Below are 21822 nucleotides of genomic sequence, written 5' to 3'. Positions count from 1 at the left end.
ATAATTTCTGAGGGAACTACAGGGAGGATTATAACCATAGGGGGCACTGCAGGGGGGTATTATAAATACAGAGGACATTATTGGGGTCCTGATTGCTACAAGGGGCTCTATAGGAGTGTTTATACATCGGGGCTGTAGAGAGCTTTATTACCACTGGGGGAACAATAGGGGGCCTTATTTCTATTGGGGGATGTGTGAGGGTATTATTAATACTGGAGGGCTCTTCTACTAATGGGGGCACTCTTGGGGAGCATTATCACTGTTGGGGGCACTGTAGAGGGCAGTATTACTAATGAGGGCATTCTAGAAGGGAATTACTATTGGTGGGACTTGGAGGAGCACTATTACTATGGGGGGACTATTTGTATGGCAGTAATTTTTCTTCAGGGTAGTATTTGGGGTTATTGGGGGGCACAGCGAGCAGCAGGATAACACTGTTGGGACTCCAGGTTGTTGGGGGTGATGATAGAAATGTGAGAAAGATAAGATGTCTGTGTCACACTCTGCAGAGACGAGGGCTGGCTGAGAGAAGTTGTCCTGACCTAATGTAGAAGATGATGACAGAAAAGATCAGTAGAGACGCCACTTGGGAGGCTCTGGATGTGAGAGGTATGTGCTGCTGTATACTCCTGTATGCTTGATAGTGTCTATGCAGCAAGTAAAGCAAGTAAAATGTCTTTAGTGCTAGTGCAGGCAGGGGGCGTTGACTGGGGCCATATGCATTGGGGCTTGGGCCCCGGAACTTTTGAGACCCTAGCAACGCCCCTGGTGTCAGTCAAGTTTCATCGTTTTTATTTATATGCAAATTAACTTCCTAATGTGCCCAAGGGGCTGTCCCTCCGGCAGTTTGTGCCAAGCCCAGCGCCGCCCCGCTGTTAATTATTCACTGCTGTCCTTGTCTTATTTTTTTTCTAATCCCCCGTAGTCTCGCGCATGCGCTGATGTTACTCACGTCCGGGCCCGTGCGGTGTCCTGGCAGCAGCCTCAAGTAGTGTAATCGCGCATGCGCCAGCTTTCTCCTCTTTCTGGCGCATGTGCTGCTGCCAGGACACCGTGCAGGCCCAGACGTGAGTAACATCGGCGCATGCGTGAGACTACGGCCCACTTAGAAAAAAAAAAAGACGAGGACAGCAGTGAATAATTAGCAGAGGAACGGCGCTGGGCTTGGCGATAATGTGCGGCTGGGCACAAACGGCCAGAGGAACAGCCCCTTGGGCACGTTAGTAAGGTAATTTGCATATAAATAAAAACTAGAGTTGTAAATCCACAGCAGTGTATCTTTCAATACATTCCCAGAGATCAATCAGAAGATCCGGGTACAGGAGTGTCGGACGGAGGTATACACATTTTACTTATGTCTGTCAAGAAATCAATCTTAAAGGGAATCTGTCACCTGCTTTTACCATTTTAAGCTGGCACCATCGCTATGTTGACTAAAGTACCTTATTTCCAGCAGTCTTCTTTTTACTTTATTTCGTTTTGTAGTTTTGATATAAAAGCGCTTTTTATGTTATGCTATCTAGGGTCCAAGGTGCCCAGAGGGGCGTTTTTTTCACTCTCCGGCGACCAGTGACGCCCCCCTGCAGTGCCCAAGAACGCCTCCTGATCATCAAATAACCTCCCACAGCTCAGGAGGCGTTCTTGGGCACTGCAGGGGGGCGTCACTGGGCTCCGGAGAGTGAAAAAAACGCCCCTCTGGGCACCTTGGACCCTAGATAGCATAACATAAAAAGAGCTTTTATATCAAAACTACAAAACGAAATAAAGTAAAAAGAAGACTGCTGGAAATAAGGTACTTTAGTCAACATAGCGATGGTGCCAGCTTAAAATGGTAAAAGCAGGTGACAGATTCCCTTTAAGGAAATGGCTGCAACCGAAACCACCAGAGTGGGAAGAGGTTTTCTGACACAATGAAACATGTGTTGTACATGGAACTGTTGGAGATTGAGAGACATAAGGAAAATACCATAGGCAGGTTGATGAAAAAATGGAAACAGTTTGTTATTGAGGTTCTGTCTGACTCAGAAATTGAAGAGCTGATGTCTCCCTTCCGACAAACAAAGTGGTACCTCGCATCCCAACTAAAGGGAAACCTGGGTAGACAAAGTGTTGGTGGGAGTTGAGAAGGGAGCGATACCGTGAGATACCCTGGCCACTGGACCACTAAGCCGCTGAAGTGAACCATTTCTTTTGATTAGGTAGAAATTGATGGAAACAGAAGCACCAGGGAGGGGGGGGGGGGGGTTAAGTTCTGGGTGGGAAAGGGGGGAGAACTCAATGTTTTCATTGTTTGGACATTTTCTTTATTGTTCTATGTTAAGAAAAGAAAGAGAAAAAATGAGTAAGACACTTAATCTTTACAACTCTCTATTGTGAAAAGCAAATTCTATGAACTTACAATGTTTATTCTTTTTGTATAATTTGTTACACATCATTTGTACCATGTCTTGCTGATAATAAAAATATTGGATAAAAACGATTTTGATCAAAAATGAAAGGACAGGTGGAGGTAAAAATAGAATATGTTTAATTAGATCATGGAGACTAATATGATGATATCAACAGCTCAATATCGAAAATTGGGTGGGGGCCCAGTCACTTCTAACTACGCCCCTGTACATACACACACTGCTTCTATTATACCTTGACCTTCTCACATCAGTACACTGCTCTATATATATATATATATATATATATATATATATTGTGGGGATTCGCTCTGGTAGTTATCACTAGCGGATGCAGTCTAGAGGCAAAGTACACAGTTCTTGAATCAAACAGCGGTGTTTATTCACACATTGGTGTATAACAAAATGCAGATAAGGTGTATCACAAAACGCAGGTGGCTTGGTTTTGTTCACACACAAGGAAAGTCCATAAATAATAAAAGTCACCTTTTCTCCTGGGTGTTAATTCCCACCCTGTTAGCAGTTCAGCCTCATCAAGTCCATAGGCGGCCTGTTCGCCTTTAGAGGGGCCTGAGTCCTCCAGCTCGGCTCAAACCTCAAATCCCAGCACAGCCCTCAGTTCACAGCACACAGACTCCTGAACTCCACTGTCAGAGGGAGGTAAATTCTCCTCACCTGGCAGTGCTGGCTGGTTTTTATGCCTGGCAAAACCCGGCGTGGAACATGGAGAGTAGTCACCCACCCAGCACTTTAACTACTCCCAGTAAGAGCCGTCCCGGATCAGCTATGACAGCCATGCTAAATCTCAAGGTGTCAATTAGCAATAGCTGCTGCTGACACATAAATTACCGTCTTTTACTTCACCGAGGCCAGGAACCTTGGTGACACATACCTTCCATTCACGATGATTCCAGGTACCTTCTTACAATATACATACACTGCTTCTATTATACCTTGACCTTCTCACATCAGTACACTGCTCTATATACTCTATATATACAGTACAGACCAAAAGTTTGGACACACCTTCTAATTCAAAGAGTTTTCTTTATTTTCATGACTATGAAAATTGTAGATTCACACTGAAGGCATCAAAACTATGAATTAACACATGTGGAATTATATATCTAACAAACAAGTGTGAAACAACTGAAAATATGTAATATTCTAAGTTCTTCAAAGTAGCCACCTTTTGCTTTGATTACTGCTTTGCACACTCTTGGCATTATCTTGATGAGCTTCAAGAGGTAGTCCCCTGAAATGGTTTTCACTTCACAGTTGTGCCCTGTCAGGTTTAATAAGTGGGATTTCTTGCCTTATAAATGGGGTTAGGACCATCAGTTGCGTTGAGGAGAAGTCAGGTGGATACACAGCTGATAGTCCTACTGAATAGACTGTTAGAATTTGTATTATGGCAAGAAAAAAGCAGTTAAGTAAAGAAAAACGAGTGGCCATCATTACTTTAAGAAATGAAGGTCAGTCAGTCAGCCGAAAAATTGGGAAAACTTTGAAAGTAAGGGCTATTTGACCATGAAGGAGAGTGATGGGGTGCTGCGCCAGATGACCTGGCCTCCACAGTCACCGGACCTGAACCCAATCGAGATGGTTTGGGGTGAGCTGGACCGCAGAGTGAAGGCAAAAGGGCCAACAAGTGCTAAGCATCTCTGAGAACTCCTTCAAGACTGTTGGAAGACCATTTCAGGGGACTACCTCTTGAAGCTCATCAAGAGAATGCCAATAGTGTGCAAAGCAGTAATCAAAGCAAAAGGTGGCTACTTTGAAGAACCTAGAATATGACATATTTTCAGTTGTTTCACACTTGTTTGTTATGTATATAATTTAACATGTGTTAATTCATAGTTTTGATGCCTTCATAGTCATGAAAATAAAGAAAACTCTTTGAATGAGAAGGTGTGTCCAAACTTTCGGTCTGTACTGTATATATATATATATATATATATATATACACTGCTCAAAAAAATAAAGGGAACACAAAAATAACACATCCTAGATCTGAATTAATTAAATATTCTTCTGAAATACTTTGTTCTTTACATAGTTGAATGTGCTGACAACAAAATCACACAAAAAAAAAAATGGAAATGAAATTTTTTAACCCATGGAGGTCTGGATTTGGAGTCACCCTCAAAATTAAAGTGGAAAAACACACTACAGGCTGATCCAACTTTGATGTAATGTCCTTAAAACAAGTCAAAATGAGGCTCAGTAGTGTGTGTGGCCTCCACGTGCCTGTATGACCTCCCTACAACGCCTGAGCATGCTCCTGATGAGGTGGCGGACGGTCTCCTGAGGGATCTCCTCCCAGACCTGGACTAAAGCATCTGCCAACTCCTGGACAGTCTGTGGTGCAACGTGACGTTGGTGGATAGAGCGAGACATGATGTCCCAGATGTGCTCAATTGGATTCAGGTCTGGGGAACGGGCGGGCCAGTCCATTGCATCAATGCCTTCGTCTTGCAGGAACTGCTGACACACTCCAGCCACATGAGGTCTAGCATTGTCTTGCATTAGGAGGAACCCAGGGCCAACCACACCAGCATATGGTCTCACAAGGGGTCTGAGGATCTCATCTCGGTACCTAATGGCAGTCAGGCTTCCTCTGGCGAGCACATGGAGGGCTGTGCGGCCCTCCAAAGAAATGCCACCACACACCATTACTGACGCAATGCCAAACCGGTCATGCTTGAGGATGTTGCAGGCAGCAGAACGTTCTCCACGGCGTCTCCAGACTCTGTCACGTCTGTCACATGTGCTCAGTGTGAACCTGCTTTCATCTGTGAAGAGCACAGGGCGCCAGTGGCGAATTTGCCAATCTTGGTGTTCTCTGGCAAATGCCAAACGTCCTGCACGGTGTTGGGCTGTAAGCACAACCCCCACCTGTGGACGTCGGGCCCTCATATCACCCTCATGGAGTCTGTTTCTGACCGTTTGAGCAGACACATGCACATTTGTGCAGGGCTCTGGCAGTGCTCCTCCTGTTCCTCCTTGCACAAAGGCGGAGGTAGCGGTCCTGCTGCTGGGTTGTTGCTCTCCTACGGCCTCCTCCACGTCTCCTGATGTACTGGCCTGTCTCCTGGTAGCACCTCCATGCTCTGGACACTACGCTGACAGACACAGCAAACCTTCTTGCCACAGCTCGCATTGATGTGCCATCCTGGATAAGCTGCACTACCTGAGCCACTTGTGTGGGTTGTAGACTCCGTCTCATGCTACCACTAGAGTGAAAGCACCGGCAGCATTCAAAAGTGACCAAAACATCAGCCAGGAAGCATAGGAACTGAGAAGTGGTCTGTGGTCACCACCTGCAGAACCACTCCTTTATTGGGGGTGTCTTGCTAATTGCCTATAATTTCCACCTGTTGTCTATCCCATTTGCACAACAGCATGTGAAATTGATTGTCACTCAGTGTTGCTTTCTAAGTGGACAGTTTGATTTCACAGAAGTGTGATTGACTTGGAGTTACATTGTGTTGTTTAAGTGTTCACTTTATTTTTTTGAGCAGTGTATATACAAACTGCTTCTATTATACTTTGACCTTCTCACATCAGTACACTGCTCTCTCTCTCTCTCTCTCTATAAGATACAAGGTATAATATATGCAGTGTGCTAAGATATATAGTATATACAGCAGTGTACTGATAGATGAGGTAACTCATACATCACCTATCAGTACACTGCTGTATATACTGGCCAGGAACAGTTAGTGGGAGAGGCTATAAATGGGGCATGGGGGCACAATTTAGATTCTTTCTGTAAGGACCAGTGATTTCTATGTACCCCCCTGGAAAGAGGCATATAATCCTCTAGTTTTCTGATCATTAGCTTCATCCATGTAATACACAAAATATCCACCAGATGGCGCCAGGAACTACAGAATACCAACATGGAGACTACGGATCTGGGCTCCAGCTGCGATCATTATAAGGCTCCATTCAGACGTCCGCAAATGGGTCCGCATCCATTCCACAATATCAGGAACAGGTGCAGACCCATTCATTCTCAATGGGGCAGAACTGGATGCGGAGGGCACACTATGTGCTCTCCGCATCCGCATTTCTGGAGCCCGGCCCCGAACTTCCGGGACGCGGCTCCGCAAAAAAATAGAACATGTCCTATTCTTGTTCGCAATTGCGGACAAGACTAGGCAGTTCTATGGGGGTGCCGGCCGGGTGTATTGCGGATCCGTAATATACCACGGACGTGTGAATGGATCCTTAGGGTTGTACACATACCTGGAAGTTTAATATAATATAGAAAATGTACAATAGAATTCATTTTCTTCTTGTGTCCATTCAAATTCCTCGATTGCATGCATTTTTGTGCAGATTCACAACCTTACGGGGAAGTCGCAGTGAATCAAGGTGTCATAAGAAAAGTAAACTGCGGCAGATGTCCTGGATAAACAGGATATAACGTCACATGATGAATTTAGATCATCGCAGGATGTAGCATTGTAATGGTTTATTAGCCAGCAGCGAAGAAGGCGCCTCTGACAGTCCCATCCTGGAGGTCGGCTGTAGTACAGACCCCGATTATTCCTGAGCAGAAGAGCTCACAGTCTGGCTGCAATGTAAATATATGGCAGGTTCTACTCCCCGCTGCCAGTAACTATCCTAACTTCTGGACCACAGGTAACAACATGGCCCTATGTAACGAGGACCTAAATGTAAGGCAACATAAGAGTATACAGTGGGGCACATTTACTAAGATTGTTTTTTTTACGCCGGCCTTAGTTCCCCCCTTGAGCTGCCATAAGACTTGTCTAATTTATGCATGCTCTTTATTGTCGGTGTTCACAGATACATCACACCCATTATAGTCTATGGCTCTGTGAAAACCATGTGATGCCATCCGTGTTTCATCCGTGTTTCACAGATCATTAGGAAGAGATGCTTTGAAAAGTATTTTTAAGCTGTTAAGTGTCAGTGAAACATGGATGACACACAGACCCAAAACGGATCCTTCACGAACATCTTTGCGGAGGCATCATTGACCACCTTTTCACGGATTTAAGCACGGACGTGTAAATGAGGCTTAATATACGGTTGAAAAAATACTTGTATCCAGTTCAGCCTATTTTTCTGCAACATTGATCCAGAGGAAGGCAAAAGAAAACTCATGAGGTTGAAACCTCTAGAAGTCTGGGTCTTTTGGACTCTGGATAGATTTTGATGGATCATGACAGCATCTGTAGATTCCTCTAACCTCCTCAGCTCTTCAGCGAGCCCCGGAGGAGCCAATGCAGAGGATGGGAGTGATAGTGGCCCTGATGAAATCATGTGTCATGGTGTACTCCCTCAGACTGTTGCTGATTGGGAATCAGTACAATGGAAAGGTGGTTTAAAGGGGTTGTCCTGGTTCAGAGCTGAACCCGGACATATCCCCATCTTTACGCAGGCAGCCCCTTTGATATGAGCATCGGAGAATTTCATGTTCTGATGCTCAACCTTTCCCTGCGCTGTATTGTGCAGGGCAAGGGCTGTTTCTTTATATTTTTTACAGTGTTAGATGTCTCTCTTTACTTGCTGCAAAGGATAAGTTGTAGTACATACAGCAGTAGTTGGTACAAAGTACAATTTCTGTCCCCAGATGATGAGGTATGGCTGGCTGCAAAGTGGCAAATAGTGGCACCTCTAGTATGCTGTCTTGTTGATGTCCCCTCCTGAACCTCTGGCTAACAGCTGGAAGCTGGGACTTGTGGATGTAAGTGTCCAATGTATAATGCAGGCTTTGAGTTGATCTGGCCTGAAGGTAATCTAGGTGATGGGTGTCTGAACCATAGTCCCTCACCTGCATCAGGGTCTGTACAGCTGTTGCTTGCCAGTCTCTTATGACTGTAAGCACTGTAGCTTTGCTAGTATCTGTATCTTTTGCATCCTTACAGTCTCTCTGGAGTGTTGGTCTCACAGAAGAGTTAGAACAAGTACTGCTCTCTTGGAATAGGAGCTCAACCATGTGCCTCACTAGTCTAGCTAGAGCTTCCCATCCTGTCAGGAAGTAGGACCAGGCCACTCCTACCAAGAGCGGAGAAATGAGAAGGTTAGTCTCATTCCTAATGCCAAGCAGACCTTATCGATTGGTGCACAGGGTAAACAGGAACATAGTAAAAACATAACAAACCAAACAATTGAACATGCCTCAGGTCTGGGGTTATGCAGTCTTGCTTTACCTCCCACATTTGCTTCTTGCACACAGAGTTATACATGAATTTAGCCTCCAGCTAAGAAGGACAGGTCTGGAGAATACTACTGCATGGGAGAAATAACCTAAATTACATAGCTAGGAACCAAGCTGCTGTACAAAGCATTCAGTATCTGCTCCAAACTACTTAATGTGTAATGTGAATACATACCATTCTACTGTAGCATTCATCCGCCTACGGACTACGGGTCATCACTGGTAGCCAAATTTGCAGCGACATCCTGAGGAGCTGGAGTAGAGGATAGGAATGGTAGTGGCCCTGATAAAGTGTTGTGTGAAACATAACATAACAAATTTATTTTTACTAAGTGCAACATAGAGCTAGAAATATATACAGTAGCCGCAGGCTTTTAGTGCAGTTCTTCTCTGGCACCAGCAAGGAATCTGGAGACAGGTTGGATGGCTGCAGTTTAGTAATTAGGTTCTAGTAGCCTAGTAATGTTCTAGGTGATGGGTGTCTTACCCATAGTCCCTCACCTTACAGCAGTATCTGTAAATGTTAGCTATAGCTGTTCACTCTGCTGTTAAGCTTCTCATGACTTCACTTGAGAGAAATTGTTGATTGTTCTCTCTGGAGAATCGATAACAGGAACAGGAGCTTTGCAGGTTGCTTCTTCTCCTCTCTGTCTCTAGACATGAACTCCCTCTCCTGGCAGGAACCAGCCCACTTCTACCAAGAGGGGAGGAACAGGGTGGTTAACCCTGTTCCTTGCCAACCATTCCTTTCTGGGAACTGTGGCCAGAAGCAAACATTATAATACATAAGAATATACAATTTGTAGTACCCCAAGGTCTGGGGTACTACACATTATCAAATAAGCCTGACCCCCGTAGATCCCAGCCTCAGACTATCCATCCAGAAGCTTCATTCCTTGGACTTAAGCTTCTTCTGTGGTCCAATGCTTGAGATAGTTCAGCCATAATCATGGTGATTGAAAGACGAGTACCGTTAACAGAGGAGACTCTTCAAAATCTGAGACATACAGTAAGTATGATGAGATGTTGGAATTTCAGCACTTACCCCTCTATGAGATGGGCAAAGCCCTTGAGTTTCAAAACCTTCTCGGAAAACCTGGGTTATTGTCAGATTGCAATGACCTAGGTTAGAGTCAATCTCATTTACCTAATTTATCTGAACTTCTTACTTATAGAAACATAGCCCCTGTCTTATTACAGTCCAACAATAACCAAAGGTTTGATAAAGCTCCCCACCCCCACCCTCTGTAAATGGACTGCGGATATACCTGACCTCTCGACAGATGACTGGAGGATGTCATTGATCGATGTATCCCTACCTTTGTCAGTTCTGGGGTACCACTGATTCCAGGTCTACTACACCATGGATAGATTGTAAAGGCTTGGGACTGGTAAATTCAGGCACCTTCACTCTTACATATACCATATGAGCACTTTAAGGTAGGGCTAGATTATAAGGTGGTCAACTCTTCAGCAGCTTCCACCACCCAGTTCCCCACAGCTCTTCCAGCTAATGGTAACTAGAAGAAATCCAGGGAAAGAAGGAAAAGAATATGGTCTATGCTCTGCAGGTAGAAGACTTGCCTACAATTAGTTAACTGTCTCAGTACTTATAAACAGGTAAGTACTTGTTCCTTATAATACTTCATGTAAGGGGACATTCCTGAGCGCTTACACATCTCCCAGTAGCCTGGATCCAGGGTCGCACCTTTCTATGTAAACCTTTCAAAAGTAGGGACAGAATTCAGGAGAGGAAAATCTGAACAATAAAAACTCTTCTGAAGCACATGATATCCATATTAAACACAGCAGAGCAGGACCCGACTGTTTCCATCAGTCCGGTAGACTATGAATGGGGCTGCAGGGTGCACCTCTCTCTTTGCTCTACCATCCTTACATCCAAACTTCTCACCTCTCTCGAAGGGAAGTGAAGGGGAATGGTGGGCTCAGGACCCTAGTTTTAGCCATCATTTGTTGAATGTTTGCTAAAAAAACAATGAATCTGCATGGGGACGAATGATCGCAGTGCCGATCGTTCCTTCCCATAAATATAAATGATCAGTTCTATCGGGCCCTGTAAAAGAGCCCTAAACTTTTGATTTGCTGATTAGGTCACAATTGTAAACTTAAATCCGGGGGCAGATGAAGCTTATGTAGGGGATCTTTGCTTCTTGTATTTTCACGATTCTTTACTGAAACTGTAGAAGACACAGGATTAGTTATACGTAGTTAATATTTAATTAGCAGTGGGGAATGTACAGTACCTGGTTACTATAGTTAATAATTGCTATTTAGATCATGAAATTAAAAAAATCTGCGTTTATAGGGGGCACAGGTCTAATCTGATCCCCAAAACTCACTGTGCGCCAAATTTTGCAATGAGTACAGACCCAGCCACAGTAGACACTGCTAGGGTTAGATTTAAGGCCAGGCTATTTCTGGTTCCCAAGATCCTGATACAATAACCTCAGGAGAAAGGGAACACATTCATCCTCTTCGTTGCTGCACATTGCCATAACCAGATGCTTTTAGCAAGGAAGGGCGAGGCCTAAAGACTATGAGAACCTAGGCATAAAACGAAAATTCAGCTTTTGGCCAGTCCCATGAAGCTTTAAAGGGGTTTTCTGGGATTTATTTACTCTGCAGAGGTCATCAGTATCTGATCAGTGAGGTCTGTCACCTGGGACCCCCACCGATCAGCTCTTTGAGAAGGCACCTGCACTCTCACTAGCGCCTCAGCCTTCTTTCTGCTTTTTCTAGGCCAAGTGAAGACATGTTCATCAGTCACGTGGCCTAAGAGCAGCTGAGAACCATGAAAGTGAATGGGCTGTGCGCAATACCAAGCACACCCGCTATACAATGTACAGCGCTGTGCTTGGTGATGTCACGGCCACGGTTATGGTCGTGACTCCTTGGGAGTCGCATACAGTTGCCCGCGGTTTTGGTTGTTGTGTCAACCGCAGCTGAGGCATTATGTAGTTGGCCTCGGTGCGGTTGCCGCGGACAACAGCCTTGTGTGCGGTTCCCGGGGAGTTGTTTTGGATGCACGTTTGTATGTCTGGTGTGCACTGTGTTTTATGTTTGTGTGCGCACGGACATCATTCCCCGCACTGTGGTTACCCGTGGCAACCTTAGGTGGTATTATGTACATGTGGTGGCAGTGTCCCGGCCTTCGGGCTGACTCCCTGGACACGTGTGCCACCCATGTCGTTGCTTGCGGCAACGGCCACAGTGTGATCTGTTGGACACTTTTCCTTTTTGTGAGTTTCCCTTCTGTGGTGTGTGTAGGGTTAACTCCCTTCCCAGTGTGTGTGTGATGTCACTGGGTGTGTCCTTCCTTTGGGTGTGGCCACTTTGGGCCTATATAACCTCTCTCTGTGGCAGGGCTCAGGAGGTTGCTTCAGCATGCTTGCTGATAGCAGCTTCCTGTGTTTTTCCATCTGCCTGTGAGAGCCACCACTGTGGTCATAGATTTAAGTTTATGTTTATGCCTTCTTGTATGTCATGTTGTATGTGATGTTCTGTTGGGACCTTTCTTGTCACTTTTGTGCAGTTTACGGTTCTGGATTCCTGTTGCTCAGGGATCCAGTCAGCAAGGCTGTGGCAGGTTGGAGGAACTTCTAGTTCGCCTGCCATACCCGTAAAACTGTTTGTGTTCCCCTTTTTCCCAACAGCTTGGCCAGTGAGACTCCTGCTCCTCCGCGTCTAGGAGGAGTAGGTCGTCTTACCCTGACTCCTAGCGCAGGGACCGGACGGAGGGTGAGTTAGGGATCCGAGGTTCCTGCGCATGGGTCCTCCTACCTTTAAGGTCGGCCCATGCAGTTAGGAGTTAGGGTCAGGGTAGGGACGCTGTTAGGAGGTGACCTGCTCCCTATCCTGTTCTCCTGGCCGAGTAGGCCTACAGCAACTGGCATTGCACGGCTGAGGATTTCCCCCATCCTCAGCCGTGACAGTATGACCACAGCGGCATCTCATGTGGCGTTATTCCCTCGAAAGAGGGTAGAGCATGCACCGCTATCTACGGATGGGGTGCATGCGCGCTCTTCGGAGGTAGAGCGTTATGGGGGGTTTCGCCGCTTACGGCGCGGTGAGTGGCTTTTCCCCGCCCTTTCCTCACCGTGTTCGTTTGGCGTCCCCTGTTGTTTTTTATCCCCTCACCCTGGTGTTTTTTGGTGTGTGGGTGTTGTTCGGTATGCGTGTGCATACCTTCGGAAGAGGGTGCAGCATGCAGTGCCATACCCTTGTGGCCTGCATGCGCGTTCTCCGGAGGGAGAACGTCCCGGGGGGATCATCCTTAGCGGCACGGTTGGTGGCTATTCCCCGCCACCGTACCTTCCGTGTCCATGGTCCCTCGTGCCTCTCCATGTTCCCATCTCTGGTCGTTTGCTGGCAGCACTCCGTAAGTAGTCCAGCTGCGTGCTGGTTAGGGGTGTCTGCTGGCAGCGACTGGAGTGGGGACGTGTGTGGAGAGTCCCTTCCTCCATCTCTCAGTGGTTCTTTCCCCTTTGTTGCTGGTGCTGGCTGCAGTCCTCGTCGGACTGGCTAGTGTGAGCCGGGAGAGGATGCAGCTGACAGCGACCCCTTTTTAGAACCGGCACTGAGAGTGGACGTCCCCTTCTCCTATCCCCTTGTCTGAGTCCCTCACGTATTTTTTTTTTGGTGGGGGGGCTTTGAGGGGTGGGAGTGTCACGGCCACGGTTATGGTCGTGACTCCTTGGGAGTCGCATACAGTTGCCCGCGGTTTTGGTTGTTGTGTCAACCGCAGCTGAGGCATTATGTAGTTGGCCTCGGTGCGGTTGCCGCGGACAACAGCCTTGTGTGCGGTTCCCGGGGAGTTGTTTTGGATGCACGTTTGTATGTCTGGTGTGCACTGTGTTTTATGTTTGTGTGCGCACGGACATCATTCCCCGCACTGTGGTTACCCGTGGCAACCTTAGGTGGTATTATGTACATGTGGTGGCAGTGTCCCGGCCTTCGGGCTGACTCCCTGGACACGTGTGCCACCCATGTCGTTGCTTGCGGCAACGGCCACAGTGTGATCTGTTGGACACTTTTCCTTTTTGTGAGTTTCCCTTCTGTGGTGTGTGTAGGGTTAACTCCCTTCCCAGTGTGTGTGTGATGTCACTGGGTGTGTCCTTCCTTTGGGTGTGGCCACTTTGGGCCTATATAACCTCTCTCTGTGGCAGGGCTCAGGAGGTTGCTTCAGCATGCTTGCTGATAGCAGCCTCCTGTGTTTTTCCATCTGCCTGTGAGAGCCACCACTGTGGTCATAGATTTAAGTTTATGTTTATGCCTTCTTGTATGTCATGTTGTATGTGATGTTCTGTTGGGACCTTCCTTGTCACTTTTGTGCAGTTTACGGTTCTGGATTCCTGTTGCTCAGGGATCCAGTCAGCAAGGCTGTGGCAGGTTGGAGGAACTTCTAGTTCGCCTGCCATACCCGTAAAACTGTTTGTGTTCCCCTTTTTCCCAACAGCTTGGCCAGTGAGACTCCTGCTCCTCCGCGTCTAGGAGGAGTAGGTCGTCTTACCCTGACTCCTAGCGCAGGGACCGGACGGAGGGTGAGTTAGGGATCCGAGGTTCCTGCGCATGGGTCCTCCTACCTTTAAGGTCGGCCCATGCAGTTAGGAGTTAGGGTCAGGGTAGGGACGCTGTTAGGAGGTGACCTGCTCCCTATCCTGTTCTCCTGGCCGAGTAGGCCTACAGCAACTGGCATTGCACGGCTGAGGATTTCCCCCATCCTCAGCCGTGACAGGTGAGCAGAGAGAAGGCTGTGGCACTACTGCAAGTCCCGGTGCCTTCCCAACCAGCTGATCGACGGGGGTCCCAGGTGTCGGACCCTCACCGATCAGATACTGATGACCTAGGTTTTCAGTAAAAAAAATAACTTTTAAGGCCCCTTTACACTACTCAATTGAGCAGAAGATTGTTGGAAAGGAAGCGTTCCTTTGCGACAGACGCCTGCTCGTCGGTGAAAGAGACCGCTGTTACTACATGCAGCAATCTCCTCCACAGTATGGGGAGTAGTGATCACCAATGCCATTGCTCGTCCCCATACAGAATCATTGTTTGTCGGCTGCAGAGACCTGTTTAGACTCCATGATCTGCTGCCTGCAAACGATGACTTAACCTGTTACAGAGACCTGGTACTTAAGGACACAGGGCGTACCTGTACGCCCTGTGTATTTCCGATCACCGCCGCGCAGCTCATTGAGCAGGCACCTTGGTTCAATGCCGAGGGGGGTCCTGTGACCCCCCCTCCCCGTATCGGTGATCGCGGCGCATCGGGACCTGCCTTCTATGGGAGCCGTCTCCTAGGCAACCTGTTAGCGTTCTACTCACTGTAGTACACGAACAGGCAATGCATTACAATAGAAATGTATTGTAATGCATTGCAGAGGGGATCAGACCCCCAAAAGTGAACATCAAAAAGTGAACATCAAAAATAATAAAGTAAAAAACAGATAATAAAAAACAGGGAAAAAAACAAAAAACACACATATTGGGTATCTCCGCGTCCGTAATGACCAGCTCTATAAATATATCACATGATCCACCCTGTCCGATAAATACTATAAAAATAAAAAAAAGTGTAAAAAAAAAAGCCATTTTTGACACCTTACATCACAAAAAGTGCAACACCAAGTGTTTAAAAAGGCGTATGCCCCCAAAATAGTACCAATCTAACCATCATCTCATCCCACAAAAAATGAGCCCCTACCTAAGCCAATCACCCAAAAAAATTTAAAAACTATGGCTCAGAATATGGAGACACTAAAACATATTATTTATTTTTTTTCAAAAATGCTGGTATTGTGTAAAACTTAAGTAAATAACAAAAAGTAGACATATTAGGTTTCACCGCGTCCGTAATAACCTGCTCTATAAAAATATCACATGACCTAACCCCTCAGGTGAACACCATAAAAAAAAAGCACCTTACATCACAAAAAGTGTAATAGCAAGCGATAAAAAAGTCATACGCACCCCAAAAGTGCCAATCAAACCGTCATCTCATCCCGCAAAAATCACACCCTACCCAAGATAATCGCTCAAGAACTGAAAAAACTATGGCTCTCAGACTATGGAGACACTAAAACATAATTTTTTTTGTTTAAAAAATGAAATCATTGTGTAAAACTTACATAAATAAATAAAAAGTAGATATAAAGTAAATATTAGGTATCGCAGCGTCCATAAGAACCGGCTCTAAAAAAATATCACATGACCTAACCCCTCAGGTGAACACCGTAAAAAAAAAACGGTGTAAAAAAAAAGCCATTTTTTGTCACCTTACATCACAAAAAGTTTAATAGCAAGCGATCAAAAAGTCATAGGCACCCCAAAATAGTGCCAATCAAACCATCATCTCATCCCGAAAAAAATCAGCCCCTACACAAGACAGTCGCCCAAAAAATAAATAAAACTATGGCTTTCAGAATGTGGAGACACTAAAGAATCTTTATTTTTTTTAATGCTTTGTTATGTAAAACTGAAACAAATAACCAAAAAAAGTAGTCATATTTGGTATTGTCGCGTCCGTGACCCTAAAATAGTACCAACAAAACTGCCACCCTATCTCGTAGTTTCCAAAATGGGGTGACTTTTTTGGAGTTTCTACTCTAGGGGTGCATCAGGGGGGCTTCAAATGGGACATGGTGTCAAAAAACCAGTCCAGCAAAATCTGCCTTACAAAAACTGTATGACATTCCTTTCCTTCTGCGCCCTGCCGTGTGCCCGTACAGCAGTTTACGACCACATATTTGCTTCTAAACTTCTAAGCCTTGTAACGTCCCAAAAAAATAAAATGGCATTCCCAAAATGATTCAAACATAAAGTAGACATATGGGAAATGTAAAATAATAACTATTTTTGGAGGTATTAATATCTATTATAAAAGTAGAGAACTTGAAATTAGCAAATTTGCTAATTTTTCAAAATGTTTGGTAAATTTGGTATTTTTTTATAAATAAAAATGATTTTTTTTTACTCCATTTTACCACTGTCATGAAGTACAATATAGGACGAAAAAACTATCTCAGAATGGCCTGGATAAGTAAAAGCATTTTAAAGTTATTCACACATAAAGCGACACTGGTCAGATTTGCAAAAAATGGCCTGGTCCTTAAGGTGAAATATGGTCGTGTCCTTAAGGGGTTAAGATCCCTTTAGACTGCTGGCAAGTTATTGTTACGAACGCTCGTTCTCATTAATCTGCCAGTGTAAAGGTGCCACTGATTACCCAATGATCGAGCTAAATGCTCGTTCATTGGGTAACACGATCGTTGGTGCAGACACCTAAATAATCATTTGCCGGCAGCAGATTGTTCCGTCTTAACAGCCTCTGCTGCCGACAAACAATGATCTGTTGGGGACGAGCGACGGCATTAGAGATCACTGCTCCCCATACTGTGGAGGTGATCACTGCATGTAAATACAACGGTCATCTCCACTGACAAGCAGGCGAATGTCAGGAAGGAATGCTTTCTTCCCGGCAATCACTTGCTACATCGGGCCATGTAAAGGGGCCCATAGATGTCCGAACCGACAATCCAATTACTTGATGAGCGAGCGTTCTTTAGTTCATCAGCACTTTTACACTGGCAGAATATCGAGTGTTCATACAATCGGTCGTAAGCGAACATCAGGCAGTGTAAAGGGGCCTTTACTTACCTGAATGCTACCATTTTAGATATTGTCTACTGTCCTCTTCTAGCCTGCAACTGTTGCTTACCTTGACAACATGACTACTGAGTAGTATGAGCTTGGGAACGTGTAGAGGTCCCAGGGACTTGGTAAATGCTAAATTCGATGATTGTTGACCATCGTAAACATACGGATGGTTGCACTAGATGTTGTGTACAACCTTTCTTTTGTTAGATCTCAATACAATTCATAAACCCTTCCATATGAATAAACTGGATTTGAAAAATGTTGTAGAAATACTTCTTGGGGAAGAGGTTTAAGATCCACAGCGCATTCTACTCCTATGACGGAATTCACCCAAGCATCTCAGGAGGTTTCTAACCAAGATGTAAGAAGGTTGTCGTCAAAGGTTCTAATTCTTTTGATCTGAAAGTTTCTTTATAAAGGAAAAGGAAGATCCTTGCTTGCTTGTTTATGCATGACCTCTGTTTGTTAGAATAGTGGGGGTCTATTCTTAAAGAGGACCTGTCCCCTCTCCTGACTTGCTTTCACAGCGGACAGGATATAAGATACACAGGTAACTAAACAAACAATATTTCTAGGCGAGAAGCTGAGATAAGGTCACCTCCTAGCAAATCCCTAACAGCTCTCCCTATTCTGCTTTGCCCACATTCAGACCCTGAAGGTGGGAATAATGTGTCCTCGTGCCTGGGCTGAGAATACCCTAGAATCCCTGAGATGGTGAAAGGGGAAAAAGGGGCAGCCTGCTCCCTCAGAACCAGGAGGGGACAGATGAAACTCAAACAGCCTAGACAGCAAACCAAAGAAATCAGAAACCAACTTATCTTATCTGAGCAGGAAAAGCCAATCCTTCACTCCTTGCTTCCACAGCCTGACAGAAGCTATAACCCGCACGGAACACTGGGAGGGGAGTAATTTAACCTCTTAAGGACATAGGGCGTACAGGTACGCCCTTGTGCCCTGGTACTTAAGGACACAGGGCGTACATGTACGCCCTGTGTATTTTCGATCACTGCCGTGCGGCTGGCAGTGATCGGAACCCGGTGCCTGCTCAAATCATTGAGCAGGCACCTAGGCTAAATGCGCGGGGGGGTCCCGTGACCCCCCCATGTCGGCGATCGCGGCAAACCGCAGGTCAATTCAGACCTGCGGTTTGCTGCGATTTCTGCATTTTCTGATCCCCGCGGTCCCTGACCGCGAGGATCAGAAACTTTATATGCCTAAAATATAGTTTTATTTACCCCCCCCTGCACCCCCGAATGATTTTATGGTGGCGGGAGGTGCAGGGGGAGGGTTGCGGGCGGTGGGGGCGGTGCGGGAGGCGGGCGGTGCGGCAGGCGGGATCGCGATCCCCCGCCCGCCTCCCCTTGTATAATCGTTGGCTTCTAGTGGGTATACCAGGGTGCCAGCACATTGCTGGCACCCTGGTATAAACGGCTGACATCTGCGATGCAATGTCAGCCGTTTAACCCTTTCCATACAGCGGTCCGTACGGACCGCTGTATGGAAAAGGTTAACAGCGCAGGGAGCTCCCTCCCTCTCCCATCGGGGGGCTGCTGTGCCTTTGCAGCCCCCCGATGGGAGAGGGAGAGAGCCCCCAGAGAGCCCCCCTCAGCCCTGAGCTTACCCTTCCCCGTCTGCGAAGTTCTGAGCAGACGGGGAAGGTTCCCATGGCAACAGGACGCCTCTCAGGCGTCCTGCTGTCCATGGTGCTGAACAGATCTGTGCTGAAGGCATAGATCTGTTCAGTGTAAGTAAAATACAGTCCAGTACAATATATATTGTACTGTACTGTATTATACAGACATCAGACCCACTGGATCTTCAAGAACCAAGTGGGTCTGGGTCATAAAAAGTGAATAAAAGTGAAAAAAAAGTAAAAATCAAAAAACACATTTATCACCGATTAAAAATGAAAAAAATAAAATTCCCTACACATGTTTGGTATCGCCGCGTCCGTAACGACCTGATCTATAAAACAGTCATGTTACTTTACCCGAACGGTGAACGCCATAAAAATAAAAAATAAAAAACTATGATGAAATTTAAATTTTGCCCACCTTACTTCCCAAAAAAGGTAATAAAAGTGATCAAAAAAGTCGCATGTACGCCAAAATTGTAACAATCAAACCGTCATCTCATCCCGCAAAAATCATACCCTACCCAAGATAATCGCCCAAAAACTGAAAAAACTATGGCTCTTAGACTATGGAAACACTAAAACATGATTTTTTTTGTTTCAAAAATGAAATCATTGTGTAAAACTTACATAAATAAAAAGAAAGTATACATATTAGGTATCGCCGCGTCCGTATCGACCGGCTCTATAAAAATATCACATGATCTAACCCCTCAGATGACCACCGTAAAAAAATAAAAATAAAAACGGTGTAAAAAAAGCCATTTTTTGTCATCTTACGTCACAAAAAGTGTAATAGCAAGCAATCAAAAAGTCATATGCACCCCAAAATAGATGCCAATCTAACCGTCATCTCATCCCGCAAAAAATAAGACCCTACTTAAGATAATCGCCCAAAAACTGAAAAAACTACGGCTCTTAGACTATGGAGACACTAAAACATTTTTTTTGTTTTAAAAATGAAATCATTGTGTAAAACTTACATAAATAAAAAAAATTGTATACATATTAGGTATTGCCGCGTCCGTGACAACCTGCTCTATAAAATTACCACATGATCTAACCTGTCAGATGAATGTTGTAAATAACAAAAAAAAAAACGGTGCCAAAAAAGCTATTTCTTGTTACCTTGCCGCACAAAAAGTGTACTATAGAGCAACCAAAAATCATATGTACCCTAAACTAGTACCAACAAAACTGCCAACCTATCCCGTAGTTTCTAAAATGGGGTCACTTTTTTGGAGTTTCTACTCTAGGGGTGCATCAGGGGGGCTTCAAATGGGACATGGTGTAAAAAAAACATTCCAGCAAAATCTGCCTTCCAAAAACCGTATGGCATTCCTTTCCTTCTGCGCCCTGCCGTGTGCCCGTACAGCAGTTTACGACCACATATGGGGTGTTTCTGTAAACTACAGAATTAGGGCCATAAATAATGAGTTTTGTTTGGCTGTTAACCCTTGCTTTGTAACTGGAAAAAAAATATTAAAATGGAAAATCTGCCAAAAAATTGAAATTTTGAAATTGTATCTCTATTTTCCATTAAATCTTGTGCAACACCTAAAGGGTTAACAAAGTTTGTAAAATCAGTTTTGAATACCTTGAGGGGTGTAGTTTCTTAGATGGGGTCACTTTTATGGAGTTTATAATCTAGGGGTGCATCAAAATCAGCCCTTCAAAAACCAAACGGCGCACCTTTCACTCTACGCCCTACTGTGTGGCCGTACAGTAATTTACGGCCACATATGGGGTGTTTCTGTAAACAGCAGAGTCAGGGCAATAAAGATACAGTCTTGTTTGGCTGTTAACCCTTGCTTTGTTAGTGGAAAAAATGGGTTAAAATTGAAAATTTGGCAAAAAAATGAAATTCTCAAATTTCATCACCATTTGCCAATAACTCTTGTGCAACACCTAAAGGGTTAACGACGTATGTAAAATCAGTTTTGAATACCTTGAGGGGTGTAGTTTCTTAGATGGGGTTACTTTTAGGGAGTTTCTACTCTAGGGGTGCATCAGGGGGCTTCAAATGGGACATGGTGTAAATAAACCAGTCCATAAAAATCAGCCTTCCAAAAACCATACGGCGCACCTTTCACTCTACGCCCCGCTGTGTGGCCGTACAGTAGTTTACGTCCAAATATTGGGTGTTTCTGTAAACGGCAGAGTCAGGGCAATAAAGTTACAGTCTTGTTTGGCTGTTAACCCTTGCTTTGTTAGAGGAAAAAATGGGTTAAAATGAAAAATTAGACAAAAAAATGAAATTCTCAAATTTCCTCCCCATTTGCCAATAACTCTTGTGCAACACCTAAAGGGTTAACAACGTATGCAAAATCAGTTTTGAATACCTTGAGGGGTGTAGTTTCTTAGATGGGGTCATTTTTGGGTGGTTTCTATTATGTAAGCCTCGCAAATTGACTTGAGACCTGAACTGGTCCCTAAAAATTGTGTTTTTGTAAATTTCTGAAAAATTTCAAGATTTGCTTCTAAACTTCCAAGCCTTATAACATCCCCAAAAAATAAAATATCATTCCCAAAACAATTCAAACATGAAGTAGACATATGGGGAATGTAAAGTCATCACAATTTTGGGGGGTATTACTATGTATTACAGAAGTAGAGAAACTGAAACTTTGAAATTTGCAAATTTTTCCAAATTTTTGTTAAATTAGGTATTTTTTGGTGCAAAAAAAATAATTTTTTTTACTTCATTTTACCAGTGTCATGAAGTACAATATGTGACGAAAAACAATCTCAGAACGGCCTGGATAAGTCAAAGCGTTTTAAAGTTATCAGCACTTAAAGGGACTCTGGTCAGATTTGCAAAAAATGGCCTGGTCCTAAGGTGTAAAAAGGCTGTGTCCTTAAGGGGTTAAACCAACGACCCCACCCAATGCATCTGAAGGGAGGCGGAT

This window comes from Bufo bufo, chromosome 8 (genome assembly GCF_905171765.1).
Source record: "Bufo bufo chromosome 8, aBufBuf1.1, whole genome shotgun sequence".
Classification (NCBI taxonomy): Eukaryota; Metazoa; Chordata; class Amphibia; order Anura; family Bufonidae; genus Bufo; species Bufo bufo.
The sequence above is the reverse complement of the archived record's forward strand: the minus strand, read 5'-3'. Positions refer to the sequence as shown.